The sequence below is a fragment of the Tetrao urogallus genome, assembly GCF_951394365.1.
Source record: "Tetrao urogallus genome assembly, chromosome: 3".
Taxonomy (NCBI): domain Eukaryota; kingdom Metazoa; phylum Chordata; class Aves; order Galliformes; family Phasianidae; genus Tetrao; species Tetrao urogallus.
The window spans coordinates 8,577,617-8,594,757 of NC_136815.1; positions in this window are offsets into that span (position 1 = coordinate 8,577,617).

Sequence of the window (17,141 nt, forward strand, 5' to 3'; positions counted from 1 at the left end):
TACAAAGAGTACTCAGGCCTGAGTCTCAGTTCAGGAATTTCTAGCTTCAACAGCCATAAATCTTCAAGGATTCAGATTAAATGGTCAAATGACATTTTCTGTAGCAATTAATGGGGAAAAAAAGACAAAATAAAACCAAAACAAACAAACAAAAAAAAACCCCAACATCCTACCACAAACGACAACAACAACAAACTTAGAGAAAGGGCACTACCAGCACATTTAGACAGAAATGTAAGTTAGAAAAGTCTCCTAGAAAAGTCTGATTTCACCTCCTGCTCAAAGACTGGCTTCACATTTTCACAAGGCTGCTCGTGGCCTTGTTCTATCAGTCTGAATATCCCCAAGGGCAGAGCTTCCACCACCTCTTCAGACACTTCTTTCAGGATCTGACTGCTTTCATACTGATTATTTTCTTTTTTTTAATGTTTTCATGCTCCTTATATCCTAATTGAAAGATAGAGTTCCCAATGAAAAAAGAAACAGGAGGGGTTAATTAGGATAGGCTAATTAAAAAAAAAATCAGGTAAATATTGTGAAAAGAGAAGGCTTTAAGTGCTCCTTGCCAAGGTAAGCAGTCATTTGTATGAGCACTCCGAGATCCTAAAAGGGCTGTCAGAAGAAGAATGATAGCTGTGGAATAATCCTGCCTATCAATAGGCTCCAAGCCAAGTTTTTCAGATGTAAAGCTTAGTCACAAGGTGAGCACTGCAGAGCTTTCATGCTTCTCACTCTCACAACTATGCCCCAGTTATCAGAATCTTAATTACTAAAACAAACTACAGGGGAAAAAAAAAATCCTGCTTTCCATTTTGAGCTCCCGCCAGCTGCAGCTGGGCATAAATATAATAGCAATGATTAGCTGCCTGTGGAAATTACAATGATGTTTGTGAATAAACTTCCCTGAGTTTACACTGAGAGATTATTAAAAACAATATGGTCAGTTAGTTAGAGAGTCCGGGCATTTAGAGGTTCCCCACAGGTGCCTGCTGAGACCCTCAGCCCTGTTTTAAATAGCCATAATGTTATTGCCACTCATCATCTGTCTGCTAATGATGTAAGCTCATGCAGGCTCTTCAGGTGCAGCCAAATGATCTTCACTTTTTTACTTATCCGTTTTATGGCACATAGATTTCATTTGATATTTCAGGGAGAGTGTTTCGAACAAACATCCAAATACAGCTGAAATGTTACTGAAATCTTTCCCTTTTGTAATACTGAGAATAACTATCAACTCAGCGCATTAGTGTCATTTGGATTACTGGTGGGACTTCAAACTGCTGGGTCTGTGGAGAAGCTCACATTAACATGTAATGCAGAGGACTTCAGGGAGTCTATTTGAATGTGGTACAACCATTTAATTAACAGCAGAATGACCTTAACAATTTGCATTACACTGGGATAATTGAGTGCATGAGATTATGACTCTGAAGTAATATAAAAACCTGTCTGTGGGGGGACTGAGTGACAACACAAACGCAGAAAAATGGCCACAACCTCATCTACAGGTAAAAGGTGCATAAGAGCACTTGCTAATGTGGAGTCATACCTGGATCATTAAAGTGATCTCAAAGACTGCATGAGTGCATATTTCAACAGCAGAATGGTCTGCTTCAGATAATCTTATGTTGAATTTAAAAGGAGTAAGCTGTTTGCTAGAGTTATTTTTGGAATAATTCTTGCAATTAAGCTATCCCAAAATAAAACCTCCATCATTATACGAACTCTGCATCACACCCCTTTAGTCATCTTTACACACTGCTGCCATGCAATCAGAACTCTTTCTTTCACTTCTCTCAAGGTACAGCTGCTTGGGAATTTGGTCTTTCAGTCACACTTCTACCTCTGAGAATCTCCTTCAGGAAGCCTTTGACCAGATCCCAAGGAAGAACAATGTAAAATAGCTTTGTCAAAATGAATAATGCTGCCTGAGGAGATGGTTGGCCCACAAGCTGTATCAAGTCTAACTAAAGTTCACAATCTCCTCACTAAATTAGGACACTCATGTTTAACTGTTGCCTGGAGCTTCCTGGTCCTCTGTTTCTCTTGGTCTCACTCCTGCAACATCCTCCTTTTTTTACTGCTCCACTTACTCCACCACGCCAGCTCTCACTTCCAAATTGTCTATTGAAATGCTTTGTAAAAGTTGACTTGTTTTTTGATCCCCCCAAATCCTGGAAAAAAAACTTGCCCGTGCACTTGGCTTCAGCAAGATAAATAAGTACTTCCTCTAAACCTCCTCCTTTGTTCCTTTAAGGTCTCCTGATATTTTCTTTGAAGATATTTTATCTCTCTCCTTCTTTCATTTCTGGCTGCTCTTACCAACAGCCCTTTGTCTTTAGTTCCGTGTAGCAAGATAAACAGTTCCAAGTAGGTAAATTGAAGGATGTACACAATGATTAAAAATAAAACAGACACCTCCATCATCTATACACTCTTATAAAAGCCATTTGTGGGCTGACTTAATCTTGATACTTTGAAAACAAAGTAATTATTTCAGATTAAATCACTTTCATTGTGCAATTAGTGTGCCATATGGGAGAGTTTTGCTGTCAGAACAGCTAGAAGTCATCTGAAGGGTTGTAAAGAGGCTGGTCCATTTCGCTCATGGAGACAGGAGAGCTCCCCAGGAACATGCCTACCTCATCTACTCACTGCACTTTGCAGCCTCAGGTAGCAATTCAACTGTGATGAATTAAAATGTGATTCAAATACCTTAGCACTCCCTTTAAGCTCCTCTGGGAGAGAAGTCACAATTCCTTATTGCAATGTTTCTTGTTTCCAGACTGCTTTAAGATACTGACAACAGAAAACAATCTGACATATACTTCTGAGTTGTAAAAGGTGAGTAGGAGTCTGACAGTTTTTTCATTCTACAGCTGGAGAGGTTAAGAATAGAAATTCTGGGGAAAAAAAAAAAAGAAAAAAAAAAAAAAAGGATCTAACATGTATAAAACTAATAATTTTAACTGTCCATTTTTAAGAAAAATAGAGAAAAAACAGCACCAGTGTTACCACAGGTAGATCATAGTGAAAGCAGGAGAAATAATGAAGTACATTGCACCAGATTAGCTAGTTTCAATACTAACTGCTCACAGGCTCTATGCTTCGCTGCAGATGTGGACTGTATAGTGGCATCAGAGCATCCAGCTCTGGTGTGGCACTTCTGAGGGATAGCTGTGAACATCTGGGACTGGTTTACGATAGGAAGGAGCTATCTCATCAAAGCAGCTGTGTCCTGTCATGCAGCTGTTTCAGTCCGGTTAGTCCAATGTTGTTTGCATTTCCTAAATAACTATCAGAGGCTCTACTAGACCAGTTTTTTATCTTGTACTGTTTTAACTAAGAGATCATTAAAACTAATGACCAGAAATCTGAACTAAAGTTGCCTCTATATCATAATAGACATGTAGTGGCAGAAATGACAACGGATTTTCCCTGCCCTTTGGCAGAGGTTTGGATGAAAAGTTGGCTGTGGTAGTGCATGGCTTAAGGAATGTATAATGTAAATGCAGTTTGTTTGGATTTACCGATGTGTTTTTAGCCCATTGGGTCAGACATGATGAGCTATGAGAAGCATAGCTTCTTCTAAAGCAAGTCCCAAAATCTGTGATCAATTTGTATCACTTTCCCAGGGCTATAAACTGCTTTAAACTGCTGACATTTTCCAGCCTTGTTCCAGCAAAGCCAACATTTTATACTACATTCTTCCTATAAGCTTTTCTTTATAGACAACTTCCAAGTCATTTCTTCAGGAAGAGATTCTAAAATTCCAGGCTTCATTATGACACAGTTGACTACTCAATACAGTTTTTTCTTATAGCTTAGATGGAAGATCAAAACAAGTCTTTTTTCTTTCTCCCCATATCTCAAATATACTTTAACAAAAAGGGACTAAAATAAGACATGCTCTACATAAGCTTGCATAAAGGAAAGATCAAATGGTTTTGTTTGAAAGGAATGTCAAATGAAAGCTTTGCAGAGTGGGATTTTGTTGTTGGTGCTGTTTTGGTTTTTTTTTTTCCCAAGTATTTCACATTGTCATAATAGTTTTCCCAATGACCTTTTTTTTTTTTTTTTTTAATTTAATCCTATCTTTAAATTTTTCTTGATGTTAAATTTTGAAAGAATGATCTCTTAAGTGGGAGATTGTTCCAAATGCCAGGAGAAAAATTCACATGTAAACAACTTAGTAAGTTCTAGAGTAAAATTTGGGCAATCAAGGAAATTACTACTTTTACAGTGTCTGATTTCTGCAGGACATTCTGACTTTTAACTCGAAATGGAGCACAACTAAAAATGCTTTGCTTGGTTCCAAAAAGCTGCTGCTGAGAGTACAGAAAACTTATGTCTGAAGGAAGAAAATGGTTTGCCACTTGTCAGGCCTGTGTATCTTCGTGGCCACTCAGTGCCAGCATGTGCCATTCTGCTGTTCACATGGCATGAGAGGGGAAAAAAACTTTCACAACATAATAGCGCACCAAGGGTAGGTTAAGTATTCCTGCATGGGAGGAAGGGTGGGATTTAGAAAACTGTCTGTTAGGAGGAAACAAAGAAAGCTAAGCTGTTATTAAAATGCAATGCAACTGTGGGGAGTCATCATCAGTTTTCTTTTCCTGACAAGTGTGAGCTGAGTCTTCCAATGTTGAGAAACTGTTGCCCTCTGAGATGGAAAACAAACAACTAATTTTGTTCTAGCATTTGTAAAACCGTAAGTTAGACAGTAACAGAAATTATGTAAGAAAAATATGGCACTATGACCTCTACATGCTTTATGAGTCAGGATACCAAAGCACTGGCAGTTAGTACAGTCATATAGTTCCTATGGTCCTTGGTGAGGTCAAAGTTTTAAATTTCAGGCATTTCAGGAAAACAAATAAATAGAATCACAGCAATAGGGTAAATATATAGTCCCTTTTCCTTTTCCTTTTCCTTTTCCTTTTCCTTTTCCTTTTCCTTTTCCTTTCCCTTTCCCTTTCCCTTTCCCTTTCCCTTTCCTTTTCCTTTTCCTTTTCCTTTTCCTTTTCCTTTTCCTTTTCCTTTTCCTTTTCCTTTTCCTTTTCCTTTTCCTTTTCCTTTTCCTTTCCTTTTCCTTTTCCTTTTCCTTTTCCTTTTCCTCCTTTTCCTTTTTTTCCTTTTCCTTTTCCTTTCCTTTTCCTTTTCCTTTTCCTCCTTTTCCTTTTTTTCCTTTTCCTTTTCCTTTTTTTCCCCCTTTTCCTTTTCCTTTCCTTTCTCGTCTTTTCTTGTCTTTTTTTCCTTTCCTTTCCTTTTTCCTTCCCTTGAGGTTCAATAAGGCCAAGTGCAAGGTGCTGCACTTGGGTCAGGGCAATCCCAAGTATTTATACAAACCTGGGGAAGACCTCCTTGGGAGCAGCCCTGCAGACAAGGACTTGGGAGTCCTGGTGGACGAGAAGCTGGACATGAGCCAGAAGTGTGCACTCGCAGCCCAAAAGGCCAACTGTGTTCTGGCTGCATTAAAAAAGGGATGACCAGCACCTCTCCTATGAAGAAAGGTTGAGGAAACTGGGCTTGTTTAGCTTGGACAAGAGAAGGCTATGGGGAGACCTCATTGTGGCCTTCCAATATTTGAAGGGAGCGTATAAACAGGAGGGAGAATGGCTGTTTACGAAGGTGGATAGTGATAGGACAAGGGAGAATGGTCTTAAACGGAGACAGGGGAGGCTTACATTAGATATTAGGAGGAAGTTTTTCACATAGAGGGTGGTGATGCACTGGAACAGGTTGCCCAAGGAGGTTGTGGATGCCCCATCCCTGAAGGCATTTAAGGCCAGGCTGGATGTGGCTCTGGGCAGCCTGGTCTGGTGGTTGGCGACCCTCCATATAGCAGGGGGGTTGAAACTAGATGATTACTGTGGTCCTTTTCAACACAGACCATTCTATAATTCTATGATATGATTTTTCCTTTTTCCTTTTTCCTTTTTCCTTTTTTTTTCCTTTTTTCTTTTTTCTTTTTCCTTTTCTCATTTTCCAATAGAAGACTTATAATAATTGATTTTTCATTTCTAGATGCTGCCAATGTGCTTGAGAGGCAGTTAGAGTTCAAAACTGATTCTAATCAGATGAATTTAGCTTTCATCCTCATCCTTGGGAATTATATTAGGTATAGAAGTCATAGAATCATAGAATCACAGATTCTTAGAATGGCCTGGCTTAAAAAGGACCATAATGATCACCTAGTTTCAAGCCTCCTATATGCAGTCTTAAGAGATTTCTGTTTTGGAGGCAAAGTAATTATAAATATAATATTATTTACACAAAAGCTGTTTTTATCCCGTCCATGAAACTTTTCCCACCTGCTCTACTGCATGCTGAGGAAACTGGAAAACAGTGGCTCTAAAATGCAGTGTCTTTTTGGTATCTCTGTCAGGGAAATAAGGGAATCAGTATTCTAATACTGCAGCAAGTTAAAGTGACAAAAACATGGAGTGTTGTATTAAAAAAAAAAAAAAAGAAAGAAAAAAAAGAAAAAAAAGAAAAGCAACTATGACAAGAACAGCAACAGAAGAGGTTAGGAGGATACCTACTGCTTTATCAAGTATGGTTCAATGCACATGAGATGAAAATATTAGACATATGCTATTTTCTTCTGGATATTCAAGAAAAATAGCTATTTTGTGGGAGAAGAAGAGAAATGGAAGGTATAGTATAACACAGCAAAAACAGTCATAGATTAAGATAAATTAAGATTCCTCTAAGGAATAGGCTAATTTTAATGTCTGTTGGCCAGAAAGAAACATGCCCATGGTAGGCAACAATTCATCTCAGTCATTGAAAACTGGACAAAACAGAGCAAAGAGTCAGTCGTGGATAAGCACAGAGATTGAGGAGGTTACCAAATAACAAAATTTTCCCTTCACTCTTATCTCTGATTTGAACATATGACAGAGGCAGGAGAGAAGCTGTAGAACAATACACGCTAAGTTTCATTGTCTTCAGAAGGATTTGAGTGGGATTAATTTTGTATTTGGCAACTGGAAACAGAAACCTTTTTATTCAAAGAGAGGAAATAAAGAGCAAGGATGATTTTTTGATTGCAGCTGAGTCAGAAAAGTCTCTAGATCTCAGTCAAAACAGATCTGTTAAAGGCACTGCAATAACTCCTGACACAGCTGGTAAAAACAAAGTGAAAAATCCAGCACAGCTCTGCTGCATTTTCATCCTTAGATAGACCTATAGGACTCTGTTTCCCATTTTACTCATGGAGGCTGATAACACAATGGATTTTAAAACATATACCTGCAACTCAGACTGCACATCGTTACTGGCTAAAGAAAAATAGGTAACTTTCAATCAGCAGCTGCAGAGAAATGCTTGAATATTTTGGGCTGGGCTAGTATTTCTGACACATAAAATTTAATCATTATCATTTACTTAATCTTTCAGAGTAATGGATTTTATGATTGCTTAATTGCTCCATGTTTTCTCTGGGTATCTGTACCTGTCCCATAATGTCCTGATTGTTGTACATGTGAGATATTATTTCAAGCTTGGAAAGGGAGCTGGAATCTGTCCCGAGGGAGAACCTGAGATGATTTCACCATGGTGGATGGCACACCAACCTGTCACTGCACATTAGCTGTCTTAAGCAAGACACCCAGAAAAAGCCAAAGTCAAGTGGAGAAAGTTCCAAACCAATCAGCCCGATCACAGACACAACTCCAAGCAGCTGTGACAGACTATGGGAGAGAGAAGAGCATCAATGTGTTCATTAAGAAAAAATGTTCTCTTACTAACTGCTTGTCATGAAGCAGTCAGCCAAGAATCTGCTTTCTTCTGCTTTCCTGGTGCAGCAATTCTTCAACCAGACACCTGTCATTCTTCTTCTGTTTCCCTAGGCTTTCATGAGAGCAGGCAACCTTCCGCCTCTAACTGTTCCTCTTCACATGGGCCTCTTCTCTATTGGCAGCCTCATTTCTTTGTATAAAAAAATATTGCAGTGCAAGACACTCACTCCATTTTCCTTGTAGATTTGTCTGCATAGCCCATTTCCCAGCACTGAAGTGTAGATTTCACCTCTATCTCATTAAGCTGTAGAGGACCTGTAAAAGTACAGATCTCATTTAGCCAAAAGGTCTCTTGAGTGCATTCTCTCCTTGGCAGTGGGGATCTGGGCCATCAGCACTCCTCAAATAAGTAGGAGAATTCAACTGTGACACAGATAATGATCTTTTCTAAGTCTGCTGAATTGAAATTTTGACTAGTGTTTTTAGGATCCTGGAGCTCCACTGAAACCACCTTTTTTTTCGGACTATATCATTCTAATATTTACTGCTCATCCAACCAAAATAATTATTATTCTGCATCAGAAATATTCACTTGCCTTTTACCGCTTTATTTTAGTGAAATCAAAGACCTTGTACAATACAGACTCAGCTTCCAAAAATGCTGTGGGGAGAGAAAACAACCCTTATTAGTAAATGTATATTTTAGGGAGGTCTTTTAAGTATATAATATTCCTGTGTTTTTTACCAAGTTTAATGACATGAACCATACAAGTTGTACTATACCCATCCAGTATTCCTCTGGCTGCATAGTCCTTTCCGTGGAAAAAGGTCATTCTGTTTTTGGAGGCAGTAGCTGTAATATAAAAGAAAAAATTGCGAGGATACGCAGCAGGTTTTCAAACATTCAAAGAATTCAGAGCATGAAGCAGTATCAAATAAAATACACAGGTCACTCTGAAAGTACTTCCTCCTATTTATTTCCAAACGAAGAGCACAGTAACGTTTGATACAGCAAATTCCCATCCATAAAGCACTATATTTCAACAAAGTCATCACCACTGGCTATGCACCTGGGGTGAGCTAGGACACGTTTATTGGGAATGCATTTCTTCAGTATATATCCTCAGTGGAAGATATCATTCGACATAAAAAACATGAAGCAAGAAGAAAATTCTATCCTAGATTAATATTTACCTCTGTGGATCATTTCCTGAGTCTCCTCAGCTGATGCAGACCAAGACACAGGTTGTAATGCACATATACAAGTTGTAGGCATTCTCTGATGTCATTCTTTACGATATATGGAAAAATGCAATGACCACTCTCCGAAGTGTCCTTTTGTTCGGTTGCAGACACTGCCTGTATGGAAGTTCCATTCCACATTGTCTGAGTTTCAGAGCACAGATATTGTCAGTAATTGTATCAATCATTCAGTGATGGTGATGTCAGATTTATAGCTTCAGGCATCTGGAGTTCAGCATAGCACAAATATCCCATGGCTATATAAAAATAAATTGGAAACAAGCTAGCAAGGTAGAATAGATCTACTCCTTGGGTGAAAAAAACTGTTTCCCAGCAGAGTGCAGCAAAGCAGGAGGCTTAGAAGCATTTCTATAGTGAAAAGACCTGAACTAGCTGTCCATGGGGCTCTCCTGGGAGCAAATGAGTTTAGAAGAGCTAAAATATGACCATTCAGCAGCCTTTGTACTACTTGTCTCAAGGATCCCTTACCGCAAATGGGATGAAGCGAAAGGAAGTTCAGCTGAACGGTCATACAGACTGCTATACTCCTTCCCTAAGATACAGTAAGAAATAAAATGCATATAAGCACATTCTGCACCATGAGGGTTGAATCCTGCCTACTGAGGATTAATCTGCTTTCGGGGATGGGTGACTATGCTGGATCTGGCCCAATTCTGAATGCAGAACTGGAGAGAAGTGGACTTTGGCCATCTTCTCTCTTTGCTGAGTCAAGAGAGTCTCAATGGAATGAGAATATGGCCTTGTGTGTTTAGCTCATGCCAAATACTAAGTTCTGTGAAAATATAAAGATGAGAGTAAGCATACATGCATCTGTGATTCTGAGCTATTGAAATAATGAAAGATGAATAGCTACATTTCAACAGTTAATAGTCCATCAACATTAAAAAAGAATTCTTCTATATGTTGCAGAAACTGTTAAAATTGAGCTGCTAGAAGCTGATCAAGTTTCTTTAAAAAGAAATTAACTTGTTCTTTTTGAATACTGCTGTACGTACAATAGAGTAATTTAAATTAACAATAACTAAATAAAGTTCTCAAATGTAAAGTTGAATATGAGTCAAGAATATATTATGCACAAAGCTTATAAATGGTGATGACAAGTGTCATCACATCTAAATATCATCTACTTCACTCTTCAGGAAATTACCAATGACTGCCTTCTTTCTTCAGTGAAATAAGTGTTAATCAAATAGATATGCCTAAACAACAATATCCTTTACAGTTATAAAATATTATTACTTGCTCTCTGTTGCTTTAATTCTTATGATAGTGTTCTTTATTTTCTTAGAAGGAAGCATTTGAGTGCAGCACCTAAACAAACTCCAACAAGTGATCAATGACCACTCTCCGAAGTGTCCTTTTGTTCGGTTGCAGACACTGCCTGTATGGAAGTTCCATTCCACATTGTCTGAGTTTCAGAGCACAGATATTGTCTCAGAGTCAACAAGTTCTTGCCCTCTTTTGTAAATCTCACATCATGTTTCTCTTAACATCATGTTTCTGGAAGGTCCAGTATGTCTTGGTGTGCAGTCCACAGAACTGGTATCCAGACTCAGAAGGCATCAACAATTCTTTACTCTCCCCGACCCACCACCTTCTGTACCCCATCCTATGTCTCAGAACCCCACCTCAGCCTTCCCCAGACCCTGCCCCAGCAGTGCCATAAGTTATTATTGTCTCCTTGGGCTGAAGTGCTAGCCTGACCCAAACCCCATCCCCATGGAGGTGTCCACTGATCTGTGCTGTGGCTGGCTCTGGCTGCACCCTTGTCTGCCTCATTCCCTGTTTAGTGAGGTATTTCTGGCCCTATACATTAACAACTGGACAGAGTGAAGCAATGACCTTATCAGTATTGAAGAGAATCATTAAATCATTGAATCACTGAATCATTGAATTACAGAATCATTTGAATTGGAAGGGACCTGTAAAGGTCATCTAGTTCAACTGCCCTGCAATGAACAGGAGCATCTATGTCTAGATCAGGTTGCCCAGAGCCTCATCCAGCCTGATCCTGAATGTCACCAAGGACAGGACATCCATCGACTTTCCGGGCAACCTGTGCCAGTGCTTCACCATCCTTATTGTAAATTTTTTTCCTTATAACTAGTCTAGCTCTCCCATTTTTAGTTTTCCCTTTGTCCTATCATAGCAGATCCTGCTAAAAAGTCTGTTTCCTTCCTTTTTATAGCCACCTTTTTTTTATAGCCAAATACTGAAAGGCCACTGAAAGGTCTCCCCAGAGCCTTCTCTCCTCCAGGCTGTCCTTCCTCCTCTCAGGCTGCTCTCCCAGGGAAGATATTCCAGCTTGCAGATCATTTTTTGGCCCTCCTCTGGAAGGAGGAGGATTATTTCACTAGCCTTAAAAGACTACCATTCTGCTTATGTAACAGAATATTTGTTTTTCCTACTGCAGCATGACTTGTTGGCTCAATTTCAACAACCCCCAGATCATTTCTTGCAGAACTGCTATTTAAGCAGCTGTTTCCCATTGTGTGCTAATGTAACTGATTATTTCTGCCTGTATACAAAACTTTCCATTTGCTCCCAATGAACTGTATCTTCTGTTCTTTTCTTTGTTCTTCTAGATTGTATCTTGAATTAGCAAAAATTATTTTAAAATCTGTTTGTGCCCTTTAACTACTGATGCTTCTGATATTTGGTAATAACACTTACTCCATCGTCCAGACTTTTACCTCTGGTATATGTCTTAAAGTGTAAATAATGCAATGCTATTGAAGTTAAAAAAAGTCAGTGACCTATGAACACAGAAAAAAATGGTCATCCAAGATATGTTTCTTAAGATTTCTCTATTTTAGCTGGAAAAAATGCACATAGCTTAATGACAGTGAGTATGCAGGAATGGTCTGGGACAATGCTCAGATCAAATCCAGAGTAAGGCTTTAATTTTTCTTTTCTAAAATGCTGGCACTAAAGCTTTACTAGTTTGCCATTATTTTAATAACATTCTGTCAGCTTCTGTAAAGCTCAGAAAGCCATACTTGCTCCCTAAATATTTAAGCTCCTCTCTTCTGCAATTCCTGCAGAAATCTCAAAAGAGACCAACTGCTATATAAGAGCCATTGCTTGCTGCAGTGGTCACAACTACTCCCACCCTACTTCCTCATTTTCTAAAATTCCATATGGTTCTTTACTATGCCTAAGCAGTGCTTCCCAACATGTGCTGAAAGTCCACTGGAATTATAAATGTTTTGTTATATATTTATAGAAAGTTAGTATAATGGCATTTTAGCCATAAGATGTTACTGTAATTGAAAGAAAATATGAAAAAAAAAAGAAAAAAAGAAAAAAGAAAAAAAAGCATGCAAAAATGTAGAATTATCAAAAGAAACAGAGTGGGATTTCATCACAGAGACAACTCTGATGATGTGAACCTTATTGAAATCACCACTTGGGATCGAGAGGCTGTAGTAACACAGCATTCTGATTCTGCTAAAACAAAATGTCTGAGCTGCCACAAGCAGAAAATATCCATGGGAAATATCTTGATTAGAGAGGTGCCACAAAACTTACAGCAGGTCAACAGCAGGCTGTAGTACAATGCGGACCTTTGTCCTAACAAACATCAGAATTTAAGAATTTTGGCTCCTAGTACAATTCCAGAGTGAATAATCCTGCGTGCTTCCGTATAAAACTGAGAGCAACCTCAACCATCCTTTGTATGAATTATATTACTTATGTTCCCATTACAAATGTCTTTAAACACAGTAAAAATATCTGTGATTTTGCTGTCAAATGAAACTATTTAGTTTAGTTTTTGAGCACTATAGATGTCACTGGCACCATTCATGCCAATTTCCCAGAAAAGACTTTGGGTACTCTGTAGATACATGCGTTACCTGGCAATGAGTGATATTCTCCTTGGCTTGTAGCAACCTCCCAACTTTGAAAACAGAATACATGCAGGCTGTAAGACTGACATTGACTCATCTAATCAGGTAAGAGAAGATCAAATTAATCTCGTGTTGAGCAGACCACCTACAGGACAGTCTTTTATCTTCCTCTGAAGCGCCAAGAACTTACCATTGCTATTAAAAGGAGACTGGATTTGACCTGCTACAGCAAGTCCTGCAATGCTAGAAAATGAAAAGGCTTGGTGATTTAAAGAAATGTAATACAAATCAATAGATTACTCAAACATGAATTTATTATCCTCCCCCTATGTCAAGGAAGACGTTACTGAATATAAAAACAAAATAATAGAAGAGAGAAAAAAGTGCTATGCTAATTCCATACACATCAATAGTATAATTTCAGGGAATGACTAAAGATTTCCATGAGTCAACAATTCCTCCTAAACATTTTGTCTAAGAACACCTACTATCCCCAGCTTGACTGGCAATGAGCAGATTAACATGTTTTCATTAGGATGGATACTCAGTTTGAAATAAGTCCTTGTTAATATCAGGCACAACAGGCACTGGTGCTTTCTCTGTGTTAAGGCAAGCCCCTTAAAAGTCTTATTTTACATACTCTCCATTTTGTAATGCGAGAAATCTTCATACACAAGATGAGGGAGCTGGACAAGAGTTATGTTGCTGAGGAAAAGTGCTGCCTAGGAACTCATCTAAATTAGACAATGTACGTATCTGCAGGCCAGCAAAACACAGAGTCCTACACATTTGCATATGCAAAGTATCTGATGAAGCAACATTTCAGAAATAGAAACCAGGTTCTTTCAGAAGCCTGCCAGCTCAGTAAGGTGCTGCTGCAAAGCTCAACTTGGAGACTTTGCAGCTAAGATGACAGACTGCCGGGGCTTTTTCAGCCCAAACTCACAGCATTTCTATGCTTTTCACCATCCTTGAAATTTCATCAGCCCTGGAAGCATGGGAAGTCCATCATGAATCACTGGACCAGAGCTTGCAGGTCCCCTGATTGGTGAAAATAAAGTCGAAAGCAAAGAGTACCCAGGAGCTGAAAATTTGGTTTAATTTTTTATTTAAAAATTGAACTACATAATTTTCCCCCAGACAGAAGAAGGAGAAGCAGCAGAAAGGAATTTCCTTTCAATTGGAAACATCAACATTTCTAGGTTTTGTTCCTGTTCCAAGGTTTAATACACGCACATAAGCACATGCATACAAAACCCTACCAGACTTTCCCCACTTTGATCTGGCTGACAGAGGGATTTCCTCTTAGGATATGTCTTATACTGCAGTAACTGCAGGATACTGATCTGTATGGACTTAAAATCTCATACAATATAACAGCTCCCTATTTGCAGCCTAATTAGACTTACTGTATACATCCACAGGAAATATCTCCATCCTGTAAGAAGAAAAACACTTTGAGATCTGCTTGTGAAAGCCTCTACATGCAGTTAGGAATTATTCTCCCAAGTGAAAAGTTACAGAGAATGGTTTTATGTCTTCTTTTTTTAGGTTTTAGTTTATTTTTAATGTCTCAAATTTGAGACTCCTTTACTGTATTAATTTCAATTGCAGATTGTAGTTTTCCCATCAGGCTTTCACTCCTACCACTTGCTGCTTCAGATAACAAATCAAGAATAAAATGCTTACTAGTGGTCTGACTGCCATCAATACAAAGATTTTGCTTGTAGTGCATTGGGAGGTGAATTTAACAGTTCATTTCCTTTTAACTTCTGTTGCAATTAACATGCAAGTCAAAGGTCTTTTATATTAAAAGAAAGAACATTCTTCAAAGGAATCCCGTGAAGCATCAAGAACTATATACTACTTTGTAAGAAGTATTATTCATTCAGTGTGCCCCAGGGATTCACCAGATTTAATGGCATTACATGAGGGCTGCTATTGGGTGTAGAGGAAGCAAACAAGCTAAGGAACAGTCCTGCTCTGAAAAGTGGTTAGAAGGGTGTGTAAGGCTGAGGGGAAACTTTTGGGTAGCCACAGGAGCAGTGCAGAGGACTGCAGACAGCAACTCTATTTGGGGAAGCTGTCGTTTTGTTTTCCTCAGATTACTGAACTTTCACTTGGTTTTGAATCTGAATAAGCACCCTCCTTTCTCAGAGGAGAAAAATTGTCCTCTCTTCCATTCAGTCTTGTTTGATTTAAGAACACTGTCACTTGTCAGGTCTTCTGAAAAAAATCACTATCATCTACCACCAAAATTTGAAAGAACCACACAAAAAGGAAAAACTAAGAGCTGAAACTTTCTGTCATGTTGATGGCTTTCTGAAAGTTAATTTTCGGAAGAAGTACAACAATTATTTGAATAGACAGATCGATAAATTTCAGTAGAAAGCAGCCTGGCAAAGATAGTCCTAATCAGCACTACTGGCCATGAAGTCGTAAGTAAATGATCTGCAGTGGTCCCAGCTGCTAATCCTTGGTGAGTGAGGAGCTGACTTGGGTGAGACGGGAAAAACAGTTCCTCTCACTGCTTCAGAGGCAAAGTACCATCTCCAGTCCCTCCTTGCCTGCCATAAAATCCACGTGTTTAGACTTTGCATGGGGTTAAGAGTACTGATGGAGAGACAGAGGGAGGAAGAGGTTGTTTGCATGTGGTAGAATGACTGTTTCATAACATGGCAAAGCTGTACCATGCACAGAAAAGGAAAAAAAAAAAAAAACTAAAAATACATTTTTTATAGGCATTAAAACTGACATCTATTTCTACCTCTTAACTCTATGACTCTTCCTCTCTCTTCCTTTCTTTTTTATTTTCCTGCCATATGGCACCACTGAGGTACGCAATAATTTAGCTTCGTTGCCTGCAGATTTTAAAACATTTCATTGATATTTTCACCGCATCATCTGAAAACCCCAGAAAATACTGATTGTATCCAGTTAATCTGCGTGCCCTTGTCCTGTTTTTTTTTTGATCTTTCAGTTTACAAAACCTTGTTTTTCTTTCATTTGCCCTTTCATTAATCAGTCTGAATGCTTTTACTAGTTAGAGTTATGTTTTTTGATTCATTCCCTTACGCCCATTTTGTGCTTCCTTACAGACATCACACTGAGACATGCTTCCATTTGAGAAAGAACGATAGACAGGTTTTAAAAAGATACTCAATCAATACTGTAAGTTCTTTTTTTTTCTTCCTTTCATTATTAGAATGTCTTAAGTGTTACCAAGGTGAGAAGGGACATGGGAAAAAAAAAAAAGAAAAAAAAAAAACAACAATAAGAAGGAAAGTCAAAGTATGTACTCATATTCTATCATTTTCATCATGACTGAAGTTTCCTATTTCAGTGTGTGCATGATGAGATAGATAAGTTAGGTCTCTATTGATCTTTTTTCCTTTTTTAAAAATACTTATTCTGTGGAATCTGTTTCCAAATGAGGTACATTTGCATTCTTTCATAGCATGTTAGATATTGAGGATACTTTCACTGGAGAACCTCAGAGTGCTTTACAGAGCACCGCTCCTGTCTTATGGTCTTGTGGACATAAATAGTCCCTCTAAACTCGATGAGATCACTATTTGCATGATTAAATATCAAAACATTAAGTTGCACATAAATGTTACTCCTGTGGGTAGAGAGGGGGAAGGAGGAGAGGAGTGTGACATAAACTTTCAGGTGACAGAAGAGGAATGAATTCTGTCTGATTTCATCCTTCAAAAGCCTTCTAGTGACAGTATTATTTTTAAATGGCTTTTAGTGATTTTGTGGCACTGCCAAGTCATTTAACTCTATTAAAACAAGTGAAAAAAATTCAATAGCAGCAAAGCCTGAATAATGCACTGCACTAATCAAAGCCCAAAGCCCCTGTCAGCACTCACAGGACTCAAGAAGGATGTGTGAAATTCTCTTGTCTCACCCCAATGCACCCACCCTGTAGTGAAAAGGGCAAACCCATGCCCTACATGGATAGACTTCATCCCCATGCTGCAGAGCACAGAGCATGGCTGCAGCACATCTCTATGCTTAGAAGGATCTTATCTCCTATTGGCAGTCTTGCACCAAGGGGCCAACTTTTGAGGTTCAGAAATATGGGCAAGAAATGCACACAACTGCTGTTATCTAAATGTACTGCACCACTTTGCCATCACCACTGAAGAGAGAGTGGGCTTGCTAAGCCCACAGATGGCACAGAGGCTGGGGCGGACTGCTGGCATAGAAGAGGGCAGGTTTAGTGTTCAACGTGATCTAAGCAAGTTGGGCATGCAGACTGAAGATGTACAATGAG